Below are 17,622 nucleotides of genomic sequence, written 5' to 3'. Positions count from 1 at the left end.
TTAGATGAAGTTTAAGGATGAGAATGAAAAGCCAAAGATTATGACTGATTTTCAATTTGGAACAATTTGGTAGATGATAAGAATTGTAGAAAATATAATACACATGGGGATAAAAGATGTTCAGTTTTAGAGTTATTGCATTTGACATGTTTGAGGATTGCTAAGTGGAAATATCTGGAAGAAAACTGAATGTTAACCCAAGGAGCTCTGTTAGAGATCAGATCTCGGAATTTCTCTGTGGGAGTTATCAGTATTTAATTAATTGAAGGGATGCGTCTGAATAAGATTACTTAAAAAGTTTCTGTGGAGTGGAAAGGAAGGCCAAACACTGACACTGAGGAGGAAAATGGTCAGAGTCACATTTGTTTTTAGGACAGAAGAAAGTCTAGATGGTAAATAGGTGGGACTACTAATTAGGAAAACAGATTACTGCTGAGGCTAGAAACAATGAATTAGTGGCATTAATTTACATGTTTGTGTGATTTCCTGGAAAAGGTATATATTTTGATTCAAGTTTTTGATATCTTTTGGCCTAAAACAACGGAAGGTAAAGGGGTAAGGAAGTTGGATTTGGGAAGAGCATTACAAAGGGATGGGTTACACAACTCAAAGGATGGTAGATGAGGGAAGCAGTCAAGTTATTGGTAGATTAGCAAAGGTTATTGGTAGAGGCTACTTGTAAAGATTATTAGTAATTTGTAGATTCTAGAAGTAAAGGGAATAATGTTTTGAACATCAAGAGTTTGAGGAACAGGTATGGACATAAAACTATGTGGGAGTCATATAATGGTAAGGGAATAGGATATTTTGATTCAATATTTCAGAGGTAAAGCAGTCCTAGATTGTAACTGAATTTTTCTATGGCACTATGATAGGTAGTTGAAGTGGACTGGACATTAAGTTATTTAGAGGTTAGGAAATCAAGGATGCAAAGAGGAACACAGTGGGATTGGCTATTCCCATGGGCATTGGAGTCATTCAGTATTATTGAGGGTACAAGTGTAAAGAGGAAGATATTCTGTCAATCTTCACTAAGGGTGAAGCGAGGCAGTGTGGTACAGCTGAAAGGCAAGAGCTTCTAAGGATGTCTCTTTTTTTATATAAGAAGGTGGAGGGGTAATGGCTAGAGACAGTGCTGGAAAAGAAGAGGGATGCTGAGAAATGCTAATGTCACCTCTTAATTCTGAATTTAGTGACCTACCGAACTTTCTCTTCTGACGCTATGGAGGAGCTGGTATCAGTTATGACATGGTGGTGAACAGATACTTGGTGAATATTTTGGGAACAAGGGGGTTCTCATATAATGACATAAGCCTGAAGAAGAACCTAGTAGAACACTTGGAGGATAAAATAAATAGTTTTTTCAGAGAAAAGGAAGGAGTGGTAGGTATGATAATAATGACACAGAGAACATCAGGATTGTTTCTCTTGGCACTGATCAATAACAGGACTCATAGGTGGGCAGCATGGTGTGTTATGCTGGTCTGAAAGTTGCCAAGAGAATCAGTGTAGCTATTGCCAAGGAGAGTCAGGGGCACTCAGTCTTTTTAGGAGTTGCCTATGGTTTTGGTTGATCAGCTTCCAACGGACTCCTCTCAGATTGGGGAGGTAACTCTTTAGTAAGAGTTATGTATAATTAAAGTCTCTCATTAGAAGAGATTGTAAGGGTGGTCTACATGTGGCCCAGAGGGCAGAAACCGTGTTTATACCTGTGTTTGAGCACAATGATGCAATGCCACCCTGAGACATATGGAGAGTACCCACAGGTGTTATCTGCTGGTGAGAGATTTTGATGAAGGCTATAAGCTCTTAACTGCTTTTGGTGACCTCAAGAATATTTTTTTTCTGATGCCCATAAAATGTAGAATCTGGGTGAAAAACACATTTTTTCATCTGGGCTTTCAAGTAACTTTCCTTATGATACTTTCATAGGGTTTTAGCCATAAAGAGTGAGTCAGTTTATTCAGTTCCCATGTGATGCCTAGCCAGGTATTAGAGCCACTGGATAAAATTTGGATGATATGTATTCTAATGAAACCTACTTAATGACCTTCAAGGTCACTAGAGCACGTGAACAGTGTGTTAGAGGGGGAAAAAACTCTAAATTTTCTGTGGGGTCCTTAGGAAACTCTTTTTCTTGTCTACTCTCATGACAGTTACTGGATATTATTTAGGGTTTTCTAGTCTTGTGTTTCTAGCTTCACTGGGATTCCAGGATGTTCTCTGCATCACACAATAGACAAGCCACTATGATAGCTCAAGAGTACTTTTACAAAATAATCGATTAACCAAAGTAATAACTCTCTACCAACTCTTCTACTGCAGTGTCTATTGCATGTTCTTTCAGGCCTTATATCTTGTACTTTTTAATCTTTTACTGAAAAAAATCAATCTGCAAATACCTATGATTAATTATGAATTTTGGTTCCCTCAATATGTGTATGAAGTTCAAATTCTGGCACGTTTGTTCTTATTTCCCATAGCTTTCTACTACCTAGAAATAGTTTATGCCTGCTAAGCTATCTGAATTGTATTTGAATTAATTGTTTTCAAAGGCAGATAGAAAGATTTACTGTTCTTCAATCTGGTTGTCCTTAGCCAAGAATTCACATCATATCCTAACCAGAGGCCTGTTTTGTTTGTTTTTATTTTTGTCCTTTGTGGGAGAAGGCAGAGCCAAATTTTTCTGTCTCTGTCTCTCTTTATCGTTCAGAAAGAAAAAGCTTATTACCATTCTTCTAAGTCCTGGAACTGCTGGATTGCAGTGATGATTCATCCTTTTGTCTCTTGACTTTGCTATGTTCTTTTGTATGGTTTTGTAAACATCCAGCTTTCAATAATCATGCATATTATATATATCAGATTATATATAAGATCTAAATAATATGTAACAACAGCTCTTCATGAAAACTTACTCAATTAAATGTTGCATTTAATCCTCCCAAAATCTTTGCATGGTATTTATAAACTAAAAAATCTTTTATCAATTATTATAAATGTTAATAACAAGAATCTATTCCATAAATAACTTGCTATTTGGAAAGAACAATGAATGCATTTTTCTTAAGAACACAGCAATTATGTTATAATTTTTAAAATTTTGTTTCAGCTACAAGAAAAATATTTTTGGTTTTAACCTTCCTTTGATTTAATAGAATGCAATTTCCTCCTCAGTGTTAAGTTTTGGTTCTATCCAACATTAAATAGTATGTTTTGACTAAATGGGAATACAAGGGAAGATTATTCTAATTAGAAATAATTATTCAAGTAAAACAATGTCTAATTGCACTGTGGTTGTAGGTAGGTATCCATCTGCAATTACAATATGCCTCTGTATATTTGCCTGATTTATAATTCAGTCACCAAAATAGCATGAAGTCAAATATGTATTTTCTCAAACTCCAGTAAGAACTATAATTTGAAGCCATATTTTTATTATAAGAGGGCTAAAATTATTTATTTATTTATTTATTTATTTATTTATTATTTATTTATTTATTTATTTATATTTTAGAGAGAGAGAAAGAATGTACATGCAAGTGGAGGTCAGGGTCAGAGAGAGGGAGAGAGAGAGAGTATCTTAAGCAGGCTCCACACTCAGTGCAGAACTCAGGTGGGGCTTGATCCCCCCACCCTGGGATCATGATCTGAGCTGAGAAATCAAGAGTCAGATGCTCAACTGAGCCACCCAGGTGCCCCAAGAGGATTAAAATATTTTAAGGGTAAAAATACAAGTACATCTTTTTACAATATTAATTATTTCCTTATAATTCATTACCAAAATCTTTGTAAAACATATTTGTGTTCAAATGAGCATCATTTTTTCCCTCCCTTTCTGTCTTTCAGTGGTAATACTGTACTTCTAGTGCCCATCTCTGAGCTTTTCATTCAGGGTAAGGTGGGGATTACACCGTGATAAAGAACAAGCCTTTCATACTCAGTCATAAAATACTCAAAATGATGTAACCCCTATGTATAAAATGTCTTGTATTTAAATATACATTCAGGAATTATGCCCATGTCCAGAATGGTTACCACTTAAATTTCTTGTTTTTAAAAATTTTTACTTGAAAAACATTGAAAAAAATCACATATAATCCCACTATTTAGTGAATATATAAATAGTGAAAAGAGATCATCTCAGTCTCTGGCCAGGAAATCCCCCTGACAACTATTCATACTATCTAGTAAACACAGTTAAAAATTGGGAGTGCATTGTAGACTAAAACTTTTGTTAGAATCAATTACCTTCTGTGAATGGAAATAACAACTGGGGTCTGAAGAGCCCTGGAACTAACAGCTGCTGGAATCATACTGTCATGTTTATAGTCCATAGATGAGTGGCTAAACAAATTTAGAGTAAGGCATTTTGGAACCTTCTGCTGTGAATACTTTAAAAAGCTTGTAATATATAGATAAGAGAAAGAAGTAGATCGAGCCCAGAATTGAGAGTTTTATCAATTAACCCTCCCTACCTATGGTACTTATTTCCATCTTTACTTTTTTATTTTCCCTTTTTTCAGTTGACCCTTGATTTTTTAACTCCTGTCTATTCTACCCCTACTACATACAGCCCCTTCAATGTGGCATGCTTATTTATTGCCTGTTGTGGCTGCCAATACATTTCTCTTTTCAAGATCTCCTCTTTCTTAATTGGACATTTCCCCGTGTATTGGACAGAATGCCTGCCACTATCACAGGCCATGCTCTTTTTCTAGCCGTTCCCACTCTTGGTTTATAAACTGGCCTCATACATAGAGGGCAAGGGGAGGCCAAAGAAAAGGTAAGACCCACTCCAGATTGGTAGATAACATATTTAATAAGCAAGGAAACTTACATACCAGGCTTGTCTTATGCAGTGGAAAGATGAATGTATTTCTGCATTTGCTCTCCAAATCTTAAAAGTTTATTTAGATGCCTCAACTGTGTTCAGTCATGAATACCATCTAGATAGTCTCAACACCACATTTCTGTCTCAAGGCTATATCCTTGAGGCAGCTTCTGGGAGTGGGAAGGTAATCAGAATGAACCTTCAAACAAGGGCAGAGGTGAGGACCCTCCAATTGCCTGGGTCCAGCTTACAGGTCAACCAGTACTAACACCTTTTCAATGACCTCACTCAATGTTCCATCTCTTGTGACTGGCTCTTTATAATCTCACATGCCTGCTTCTTTCATAGTGTGCCCTGAGAGGTCAGTAGGGGGTTTCATAAGCCTAGAGGTGGCTCATTTGGTGGCTATCTGGCTGCATTGGAGGTAGATGTCATAGCAATGTTATAGGGACATACAATAGAAAATATAGGTTAAGACAATAATTCCCCAAATCAGTGATCACTTGTTCCCCCACAAGCCCCATACTCTGAACCATTGATTTACTAAGGCCCCTAGGCTGGTGTTCAGATCACCCAAGGTGTTCACTTGTATCCTCATGTGATTTAATAAAGATGCTACATTAACAGATTCATCAAGTATGGACACACAATATTCTACTTGGATAATAGCACAGATGCCTCCTTGTGGGGCAGTAATAATGTCCAAGTCCATCTTATTTTGGAGGACAGCTTTTCTTATTAGAGACATCTCAGTGTTCAGTAATGGCAGGCTTTGTTGACTATCATTCAGGGCTCGCTGAGTGAATTTAGTAGGGGCTGTAACCTCCTTCAGGCCAACGGAGGGAGCAGAGATGACAGCCAAATGATCATACCAGTGGGAAATAGAACATGCTCACCTGGCCTTGAGAGAGAGGGTGGCAGCTTTAGGAACTTGACCTGGTTGTACATACTATACATGTTGGCTGGGGAAGGGAGAACTGTCAGGCATGAGAAGAGGCAGGTGGGATAAGCCAGATCAGAACCCCTACTTTCTCTCCTCTTTTAATGATATGTGTTCCATTCAAAATGTAATGTGTTTTAACAGGTGCAGCTTGCAGCAGAACAATATCTACCCAGTAGAGATTGAGTAGTTACTCCTCACCTAGGGATGCAGAGTAACTCATTCATCCTAGGGGGATGTCCTATTGCAAATTCCAGTAGATAACTCCTTTCCACTTGTGATGGGGCTTGGTATTCTCAGCCACATAGCACATTGATCCACAGTGAGAGTCCGGGTAATGGCTGTTTCCATACTTGGCTGACTTCCATACCTTTACAATATTAGGTGCCTCAGCAGGAGTCCCCAGTCTGGGATATGGGGCAATAGACCCTACTGCTTGATCACTGAAATATATTAAGGCCTGGAACACAATACTTTAGTCTACCTGGCCAAGGTGGTTTTACCTGTTTGTAATTTAATCGGCTGCTTTAAACTTTTTTTTTTTCAACGTTTATTTATTTTTGGGACAGAGAGAGACAGAGCATGAACGGGGGAGGGGCAGAGAGAGAGGGAGACACAGAATCGGAAACAGGCTCCAGGCTCCGAGCCATCAGCCCAGAGCCCGACGCGGGGCTCGAACTCACGGGCCGCGAGATCGTGACCTGGCTGAAGTCAGACGCTTAACCGACTGCGCCACCCAGGCGCCCCTAATCGGCTGCTTTAATATCTCATTCTTCCTTTATACCAATCCTGCAAACCTACAGGTTTTAGAGTACATGGAACCCCCAATCAGTGTCATGTTCTTTTGCACAGTTCTGCATATCATGACCTTTGAAATGTGACCCAAATTACTATCGATTTGATGAGAGTATTCACACATGGTACTCAGCTTCTCCTAATACTGGTAGCTTGGTATATATGGCATCAAGGGGAAGCTTGGGTTAGGCCAGATGCAGTGTCCACACAAACCAGGGAGTATCGCTAAGAGGGAAGGAGCCAATAAAATCAATTGGCCAATCCCTCATATGTTGGGAACTCATGTGGGTGGCCTTAGACTCCTTTGGCAGTTGTGTTGGATGTTGTTTAAAACACACAGAATATGTTATTACTACATCTACCGAGTGACTATATTTCAAGGACAACCTGGCTAGTTGGTAATATGTAGTCCCACCCAACTATTGAAGTAGTCCCTCTTTCTATGCATCAAATCTGCTGTATCTGCTAAAGGGTCAGTTGTTAGGGCATATATCCAAGCTGGGCAGTGGCTTCTTAATTGTTAGAGGTGGTAAGTGCCTTATGAGCCATAATGTGAATGACAGTGAGGATTACCTCAGGCTCCTACAGGTGAACCCAAATGTCTCTCCACACATCCTAGCTCCACAAGGGCACACTCATGAATCATCAACTCTGTGGCTTCCCGTTGTCCAAACCACAGGGTTAGTCTCTTTAGACTAGCCCAACTGTCAGTGCAAAGGAGTAACAGCCAGGGCTCCTGAGCGATCACCAAACCTCACTGAGCTTAGCCTGTTGGCTGTTGTAGTTTATTTCTTCCTGAGAGGCTCCACCTGGAGAAGCCCTGGGTACCCTGCTAGGAGCTGTTGCTCTATGGAGGTATATTGGCTTTCTGCCCCATTCCAGAGTCGGGACCAAAATTCTAGGGGCATTCCTCTCTTCCATTGTCTTTACCACAGTGCTCAACTCATACCTTCCAGAATCATGGATCCAGCTAATTTAAATGGTAGTCATGTTGGGAGATGCCCAGAGTTTTAATCTACTTTGCTGGTATTTGCCTTTCTCAAAGGTTACTTGCTGCTCTGCTTCTCAGTTCCACACATGTTCTTTCTGTACTACACAGCATGAGGGGCAGAGGCACCATACAGGGTGGGAAATAAAAGTCCTCTAAAAACCCCAAATTCCTACAAAGACTGGAATCTCCTTTACATCCTTATTGGTTGGATAGGTTTGGATCTTATCAAACATAGCTTCTGGGACAACATATATCTTAGCCAACCAAATGACTCCCAAAACCTTACAGTGGTGCTTGCGCCCTGAATTTTCAGTGGGTTTACCACCCATCTTTTTCTTTGCATATGTTCCAGCAAAGCCTGCAGAATGTCCTGTAGTAGAGGCAGGTCTTCACCTGTTAATGCAATGGGTCCATTTTACTGATGCAGAGGAGAGCAGGGATAGACAGCAGACTACCTTCTCATGACATATGGTGGAGCTGTGCAAATAGCCTTGGAGAAACTCTTGAACAGAATATTATTATCCTTCCCACATGAAGGCAAATTGATCTTAGTTATCAGTATACTGTGCTTGTCAAAGACTTTTCCATGAATCTCCTTGAAGATGAAGGACTTCTGCCAGAATACTTTTTGCCAAAGCACCAGAGCCAAATAATGTTATGCAAATGACAAAGGACTTTAAAATGACCATGGTTAAAAATCTGATAAGAGTTTATTATAATGCAGTTGACAAGAGAATTAGGTCATATCTGTGACATACATTTTAAAATTATAACCGGTCTATCATTACATAATGATGGAGTATAATTATCATTATACCAGGACATATCAGTCTTTTAGGAATTTCACATAAATACACCCTAAAGAAAGTTTAGCATCACTTCTTACTTGACAATGCTTCCCATGAAATTTAACATACGTGCAAAGTTACATAGTTGTAAGCAACTTAGCTCTTATAATAGAGAAGACTCTTTTTCTTTAGTCAATGATCTGATAAAGACAAAACACAGAATCTTTGTTTTACAGGCAGATTACATTAAAGATAAACATTTGTTTACAATTTCTTATCAAGAGCAGACCAAAAATATAAGAAAATGTTGTACTTTTAACAGAGAGAAAACCAAATTCTAATTTTATATTGGTGTACTCTTAACATTACATTTTTTTCTTTTTAGCTTAAATCCATTCCAATCTTAGCCTGACTATACATGAAATTCCTTTTTCAATATTCCTTTTCCACAAATTCTCTATAATTTTCATACCTCCTTAGTTTTTGTCCTTTTTTTCCCCCATCATTTTGTTTTGGGATGAAATTATTTTTTTTCTTTACCAATAAAAAACAAAACAAAACACAAAACCAAACAGACATAAAAACAAAAATAAAACTCCCTCATACCCGTCATATATTTCCTTATCCAAAAAAACCTCATATGTTCTATTTTTTAACCTTTTTATATACACTCATTTGCTTTCACCTTTATTATTTGTAGTAGTTTTGTAAATAAAAAACCTTATATTTTTTACAAATCAATTTTGGCAATGCCCCCTAGAGGTAGAAAAACATCATATACATACAACATACATGTATATATGATAGGAAAAAAATAGGATAAAATAGGTAGAGATGAAAAGGACTAGGACCTGATGTCCCTGGGTGGGGAAAGACATATTTTGGAACAATGCTGGGAATGTCTGACCATGGCAAACCCCCTCAGGTGACTCATCTCAGGTTTCTTTCAGGAATTTAACAAAAGACCTGGCTAAAAATAAGTAGACCATAAAACCTATGACCCACAAGGAACTGGTATGGCCATAGACCACCCCTCATACAATGGAAATGAGCCAATCATGAAGGGACAGCCCAGCAACTAGAATTATCCAGCCAATAAGGATAAAACCTGAGAAGGATCGAGTGGGGAGGGTAAGAGTGGGGCAACTGGAACCTGATAAAACAAGGACCCTTGCCTATTGTAGGTGGGCATTCACTTTCAAATGTCCCTTCTTTGTAAAGAGAGCTTTCCTACTCTTCTTCCTTCCTAATCTTATATTCTTTTTGCCCGTTTTGTGTCCACCTTTTAATTATTTGAAGTGGTGAGACAATGAATCCCAGGTATTGTGTTAAAAAGTCCTGCAGCGCATAGACATATATAAACATGCTACTGACACAAACAGAAACCCCATAGCCTTCATTCCAAAACTTTAGCCGTAAATCATGTACCCACTCACATGGTATTTGTGATCTTATGAAGGCTGTGCATTAGATTTTTGAGCAAGAGAACTTCTCTAACAGTCTTTTATTTAAGTTTATTTATTTATTTTGAGAGAGAGAGAGAGTGTGTGTGTGTGAGCATGAGCAGGGGAAGGGCAGAGCAAGAGAGGCAGGGAGAGAATCCCAAACAGATTCTGCACCAGCACCCTGGAGCCTGATGCAGGGCTTGAGCCCACAAAACTTGAGATCATGACCTGAGCCAAAACCAAGAGTCAGACACTTAACCAACTGAGCTACCCAGTTGCCCCTCCAATAGTCTGAGTATTAAATAGCCTCCCTCCTCCCAGTGCTTTTTTCTTCTTGAGTCTCTGTGGGCAATGTTTTGGTTATCTCCTGGGGTGTATACATTTCAAAGACATGATAAGATTTACAACTTCAAGGGACAGAGAAAGAATGTATTTTCCCTTAAGTATTTTGGGATAATTGCTATTTAAAATTTTCCTTTTGTATTTGGGGTGAGACAACATGGGGTATTTCCAGTTTCTCTCTATCAATCACCATAACATCCTCCTCTTCATTCTCATTTTTCCAATGACTCCATCTTTTAGCATCCCAGTTAGGCTTCGTCACAAGTGCCCAGACCTTAATCTGTAGCAGTTTGTGCCATCCCAGTTTTCCTAAACAGCATGCTAAATTGTCCCAATTCATTACCTTGCTCTTCCAACTTGTCTGCCAGCCGCAAAGCTAGGACCAGTTTGCAAACCAACAATTGCTAAGTCAGGCAGGAGACTAAAGTAATGAGCCTTGAGAACAAAGCATCCACAGGGGAAATCCCAAGGTAGCCACCAACGTCTGTGTGTGTGTGTGGGGGGGGGGGGGGCGGATGGCTCTTATGTTAAGTGCCAGTGGACTGTGTGTCGGTATGTGGACACTTGGAAAACACTGGCTGTTTTCATGTGCTGTGTTTTCACAGTACACTGTGACAAAGAAAGGAAAGGAATTGTCACTACAGTGGACTGGCTCCTGCTATCGGCAGTCACCTAGACATGGACGCCCAACTAGAAGCTAAAACTTGACTTAGAAAGTTGGAAGAAAAGGGGAAGTTAGAAAAAGGTGTGCAGTTGTCCATTATTCTGCTAGCTTTGTGGCTGGCAGACAAGTTGGAAGAGGAGGATAATAAATTGGGACAATATAGCATGGTCCTGTACAGAAGTCGAGGAGAAGCCAAAGAAAGCATGCCACTCCAGATTGATAGGGGACAGTTTTAATAAGCAAGGGTACTTTTGAAGCTTGTTTTGAGCAGCTGTAAAACTAGTGGATTTCTCTACCTACTTGCCAAATCTTAAAAGTGTATATAATGACCTTCATTGGGTTCAGTCACATACATTGTTCATATGGTCTTAATACCTCATTTGTTTTCAAGGCTATGTCTTTGGGGTGGCTTCTAAGAACAGAGAAGGCAAATGGAGTGCATATTCCAAGGAAGAGTGGGAGGGGGTGGGAGGCTCCGATTGCTTAGGTTCAACTCAAAGGTCAACAACTAGTCATATCTCCTCCTCCTCCTCCTCCTCCTCCTCCTCCTCCTCCTTCTTCTTCTTCTTCTTCTTTTAAAGTTTATTTATTTATTTGTTTTTGAGAGACCAGGGGAGGGACAGAGAGAGGGAGAGAGTGAATCCTAAGCAGGCTTTGTGCTGACAGCGCAGAACATGACAGGGGCTTGAACTTACCAACCATGAGATCATGACCTGACCCAAAACCAAGGGTTGGGTGCTCAACTGACTGAGCCATCCAGGCACCCATGCAATTCTACCTTGAAATTCATCAGACTGCTATTGCTGAAAGATTACAAGGTAACCTAGTTGTCAGACTTCTTGGTTTTAGGTGCAGTTAGACCATCCTACTAACATGGTTTCTGGTGACTTTTTTTGGGGTGACAGTGGGGTTCATGGGGTCCAGAGCCAACAACCAAGAAATAATTCTTGAAGATGTCTTTGGTGCAAAAAGTGATTTTATTGAAGCATGAGGACAGGACACATGGGCAGGAAGAGCTGCCCTGAGACCATGAGATGAGACTGGTTTTATACTGTGGAGTTGGGGGGAGGTGAAGTCCAGGGGAAGTTTCCAGTGAGATTTTCATATCCTAAACAAGACTCACAGGATAGTGGAGGCCTAGCTATTGTCAGGCTAAGGTTGTTTACCCTCTAGCAGAGCATTAGCATTAAGGTAGTAGGGAGTTCCAGGAGAAACTCTGCCAGCCTCAAGTATTTGCCAATGGGCTGCAGGTTATAAGGAAATTGAGTTCTATCTGCCATTTCCTTCTGACTTTGTTTCCCACATCAGTTTCTACTTGATTATTCCACCTCTCTAGGGTTTGTGTGAGAAGAGGCTAAGACATGCCTGTGTGTAACCCACACCAGGCTTCTATTACTTGATGGAACCTATATGAGTCCATTGAAACCAAAAAAGAATATAATACTCTTAATTCACGTAGTAATTGGTCTTTTCAACTTGGTCCCTGGATAACTTGTATGGGTGGGACCAGCGTATAAATTAACCCTGTCTTTCAACACTTTACCTCTTCTACCTGTGTCTCCTTCAGGATCTAATCAACAAGAAAGTGTTTCAGGATATTAATAGGTTATATTCTACATAAAGTTAAAATATTTTATCAAGATACTCACCAGTGATTTAAAAATCAATCTGCATTCTAAGATCCTCTGTGTTACTGTGAATGTTTCCAAGGTGTGCCAGAGAAAGGCTGACAATTGCCTGTATGTGTTGCATTCAGATTTGTGATTCTGCACTGTTACTTCTGAAATTTAGTTTTATCTTAAAAGTCAGTCTTGGAGATAAAGAGCTTAATGATGTATTATAAAGATCTTGGTTTAATAGAAAACGTGAGGTAAATTTTGCCTATCAGATGAACAACCTAAAATTCTAGCTACAAAGGGATTTCAGATTTTGAGTAATCTGTCTAGACAAGGGTAATTATAGAAAGTGACTGTTACTTCTCTAATGTTAAGTTTGAAATTTGATAACGAAAAATGAGTATTATTTATTCAGATGCACTATTTCAAGTAATATACTTCACCAAGAGGCAGGTTTCACATCCATATATCAGACTGCCTTGTGAATATTTCCCTTTTATTTTTGCAGGATTTTCAAAACTTGTTAATGGATTTCTTTTTTTTTTTTATAGAAAGGAAATTTTAATGTGTTAAACATCATGTGCATTTTCTGTTGTTAATGAAGACATGATACATTGAGAAATGTATTAAAAAACAAAAAAGACAAAAAAACAAGACCAAAAAACTTCCTAGAAAGAGGCTTCCCAAGAAAAAAATCAGCCCAAGTTCTATTCCTTTCACTCAGAAGTGTCTCTTAGCACAAATCAGCAACCCCTCACACACAAAAGCACTGCCATTTGTCTTTGCAAGCAGAACATAAAACACATGCCTTAGTTAACAGGTTACTTCAGTGCCCACCTGGTCCAGTTTAAAATATTTGTTTGGAGATCCAGTTTGTATGTCCTCCATAGGTACACCAAACAAGAAGCCAGGTATTGTCCTATTATTTTGTAAATGGCAGCTCTTGTAGCTGAAGCAAACCATTAAAATTATAAAGAGCTCTCTCTTGAAAGAAATTCTCAGATGAAAATACATTAAGGAGAAACTCTGAAAGTTAAACAAGCCTAGTTTTTTTTTTTTCACTAAAATGGTGGGATCAAGGTAGAATGTCTATTCTGAAGAGCAGCTCCATTTGTCTCCCCATGAGAAAAGGCCAAATTTTTTAGGAGTCATATAATTTAAAAACTAAGCTAATAAAAAAATAAAATATACACCTTAAGATACTATAAAACTTGAAATAATGTCAGGGTTTATGGAATGGGAAATAGAGTTCTGTGTTTTTTTTCTTTTTCAAAAAAGGAAACTATAATACAGTTTTAAGGTAAAAACAAAACAAAACAGAACTCTGAATATGGATAGCATTTCACAGACCCTATGCACACAACACCACACAAGAATGAGTTACATATCAGTGATTATCATGCAAGTAACTGGCTGGCGACTTAGATTTCCTGCAACAGAAGTCCTGGGTCAAAAATGTGTTAAAAGCTTGTAATGTCAAGGACAAAAAAAAAAACGGTATGAGGGAAAAGGAAGAAAAGCCTGCCTGGGTCTGTTATAGACATGATATTCAACAGCATAAAAATAATACCTTCCATAGAGCCCCCCAAATGGGGCAAAACCTATCTTCCACAACTTAACATGGGAAAAATAAATTCACTTGTAACTATAGCACTCCCATATTTGAATGATAAGTATGTTCAATCTGGTGCTATAAGTTAAGAAATTGTTGAGAATATATACGAGTAAAGCAAAATAAAAACAAAAGGCTAACCTTAAAAACTGGAAAACCCATCTGTTCTAAAGCCAAGTAGGTATAATCCTGATCATTACTGTATATGACATAATCCACAGAAGGAAAGGAAGGCCCAGAAAAAAATCTTCATTTTGTTCAGTACTTAGGTTTGATGTTATCCTAGGAAAAACAGTGACAATTCAATGAATGTGTCACACATACAACTGAAAATCCCCTTCTGGTTTCAAACACATTTAAACAATAATCTTCCTTGGCTAATTTTTCTCCTGTGCCAGACACAACTTCTTTGTACAGGACCAGTTCAAATACCTCCTCCCCTTCAAACACTAGATATGAACATTCAGGAACATTCTACAATGCCAAGTGCCTTAAGAAAGAAAGATTCTGAAGTTCTAGTGACATAAGTGATCTGAGGAAGCCAGGTTGTGATTAACACTGATGGGAGCCAATTAGGCAGCGGTGGTTTGTTTCTCCTCAGGTGTTTCCTCCAACAACTGCATGATCAGTTTGTGCAGGGGTTTGCAGATCTTTGAGTAACCCCCTCTTGTGAGATGCAGAAAATCAAATATGTCTTGGCAGGAGATGGCACCATCCAAGTGCACAAAGCCCCCATCTATATTCAGGAGCTGCACATTGGCAGCTTTGGCAGGGTAACCTTGAGGAATTAGTTCACCTTGGCGTTCTTTTACCTCAAAGGGCTGGGCTTCTCATCTCAAGGTAACAAACACAATTACAATGATTTTAGCCTGTGGCTGCCTTGTGTTAGTAAAGTTCTACAATGGCCTTGATTCCACCTCCTACTTCTCCCGCTATATTTTCACGGTTGTTTGTTCCTACCCAAATGACAATGACCTTAGGTTTAATAATCTCCAGTTCTCAGGCTGCCTGGGTGGCTCAGTCGGTTAAGTGACTGACTCTTGATTTTGGCTCAGGTCATGATCTCATGGTTTGTGAGATTAAGCCCCCCATTGGGCTCTATGCTGATGGTGTGGAGCCTGGTTGGGATTCTCTCTCTTCCTCTCCCTTTCTCTCTCTCTTTCTCTTTCTCTGCCACTACAGCACATGTACACTGTCTCTCTCTCTCTCTCTCAAAATAAATGAACTTAAAAATAATAATAAACTCCAGTTCTTCATTCTTTAGTCTCCATAAAACATATTTTGTATCTCCCTCAGTTCCAAAATTCAGTGCATTAATTGGGGCAAAATCTCTCACCATATCTCCTATTGCTCCACCTTGGAGTCCCCCACAAACAGTACATCCTGTTCTTTGTGTTTATGGTCTAGGACAAATCTGTTGTGCTGAGACATCATCTGTCATCTCCTTGAATATCGTCCACTGCATGTGCAATAGCTGCTGGGTTTGAGTATCCTTGGCTCATTCTATACTCAGGCAGAGGGTCTCTGCAGGTTCCAAGTGGCTGTGGCATGGGCTGGTGATATGTCTGTCGCTCACTCAGTCCCTGTGCCATGTCCCTTGGCCCAGCACCAGCAGCAGCTCCTCCTGTTAATGGGATCCTTCCTCCCTCTCTCCCTTTCTCCTTGCTTCCCTTACTCCCCTCTCTTCTCTTCTCTCCTCTCTCTCTCCTACCCTCACTCTCTCTGTGTCTCTCTCTTTTTCTTTCTTTCTTAGCATGAAACTCAGGGGTAAATTTAGCAGTATTTTTAAAACATTTTTATTGTGATAAAAAAACATAACAAGATCTATCCTCCTGACAAATTTTAGGTGTATAGTACATTATTGTTAACTATATGTACACTGTCGTACAGCAAATCTCTAGAACTCTTTTCATCTTGCATGACTGAAACTCTATACCCATAAACAGCAATACCCCATTTCTCCCTCCCCACAGACTCTGACAATTGCCATTCTACTTTTTGCTTCTGTGAGTTTGATTACTTTATATATCTCCTACAAGTGGAATTGCACAGTATTTGTCCTTCTGTAACTGGTTTATTTCACTTTGCATGACGTCCTCAAGGTCAATCCATATGGTAGCATATGACATGTTTTCCTTCTTTTTTTAAGTCACTTTGGTGGCTGTCTGCAGTTCTGGTTCTCTGAAGCGCCACAAATGGGCCAGTTCTCTTTTGTCCTCTGCCCTCGACAGACTTTTAGAGGACGATGGGTCCCTTTAGTGCTCTGAGTCAGGCAAGACAGATGCCAGTCACTTGGGAAGCCCCCCTGAAAAGCCAGAATATTGGAAGGATGCTTTGCTCTTTTCTCCCCCAACTCCCCAAGGGAGAGGATACCAAGTGGTACTGGCTTCTGTCTGCTGTACTGTGGGTCTCTGGAGCAGCAGCAAGCTGCCAGCTCTCTTATTTTCAGAGGCACCAGACATCTAGAGCTTGCCACCTTGTGCCAGCACTCCATATCAGGTGAGACAGAAAGCACAGCCTGGACAACCTCCTCCCTTGACACCCAGCTCATTGGATGCACACTCTCTTTTCCTCTTTGGGGAGAAACTAGAAACTGGGAGCTGCGATTTTTCTTCTGTTAATTCCACACTGAACCAGTGAAGGGACCATGGTGAGTGAGTGTGTACTAGTCTGAACTTCGCCCTTGTTCTTATTGACCCTCAGCCTGGTGCTGTTTCCTGTCCAATCAGATTCAAGCAAGACAGATAACCTGCCCTTGGATGGCCTCATGAAAAGGCTTCACATTGGGGGTGTATTTCAGTCTTCTCTTTCCTTCACCAGGGGTGAAGCTGGGAACTGGGAGTTTTCTCCCAGTTGTGCTGTACTGATCTTATGGGTGTGCCTATGGAGCATTAGCAGGACACATTTTCCTGCCAACCTTGATGTGGCTGATTTCATGCTCTCTTGGGGTGTAGGAGCCTCTTAATTGTTCTGGATTTCTCAGAAAAGAAATTGGCACATGTACCATTGTTGAATTGGTATCACCATGGGCAGAAGGAGAGAACAGACTTCCTATTCTACCATCTTTCTGATATTTCTACTTGTGTATTCTATAGAAAACTTAACTCCAAAACCAGAAGTTTCATACCAGGTACTTGAAATCTTTTCCTCCTCTAGGTGCTGTATAACTTTCAAATTTCAGTCACCAAATCCTATAGATTCTACATTCCTATTTTCCCTTAAATTCCTTCCCTTCTCTCTAGCTCAGTTGCTACCATAAAACTACAAACCATTCTCTGCCTGGATTTCTCTAATCACTTTCTGCATTTCATGCTGCACCAACCCTTCTAGATCACTGTCTACATTGTAGCCAGAGTGTTTTTTTCAAAATAAATATCTGATTTTCATCTTCCTAATTAAGAGTTTTTACTGGGTCTCCATTGACTTTTAAATAAAATTCTAAGCTTTTAAATTATTTATCTTAGTATGATCTTGGGCTGACCAATGTAATCAATACCATTTCTTAAGATTTCCCTTGAAAGAACTCTTCTTCCTTCTCCTCCAATTCTATGATTCTATGATGACTTACCATCATAGGACCCAACAACCCCACAACACT

At 39.5% G+C, this 17,622-nt stretch overlaps 1 long non-coding RNA gene and 1 pseudogene across 1 annotated transcript in view; one reads left to right on the top strand and one right to left on the bottom strand.

The window, feature by feature from the left end:
- LOC123608779 overlaps positions 1 to 17,622 on the top strand; it is a 368,747-nt gene that overhangs the window by 93,712 nt on the left and 257,413 nt on the right. The gene's annotated exons all lie outside the window — the stretch shown is intronic.
- LOC123608778 lies at positions 14,597 to 15,723 on the bottom strand (annotated as a pseudogene).

The sequence above is a fragment of the Leopardus geoffroyi genome, chromosome B2, assembly GCF_018350155.1.
Source record: "Leopardus geoffroyi isolate Oge1 chromosome B2, O.geoffroyi_Oge1_pat1.0, whole genome shotgun sequence".
Lineage (NCBI taxonomy): Eukaryota > Metazoa > Chordata > Mammalia > Carnivora > Felidae > Leopardus > Leopardus geoffroyi.
The sequence above is the reverse complement of the archived record's forward strand: the minus strand, read 5'-3'. Positions and strand labels throughout refer to the sequence as shown.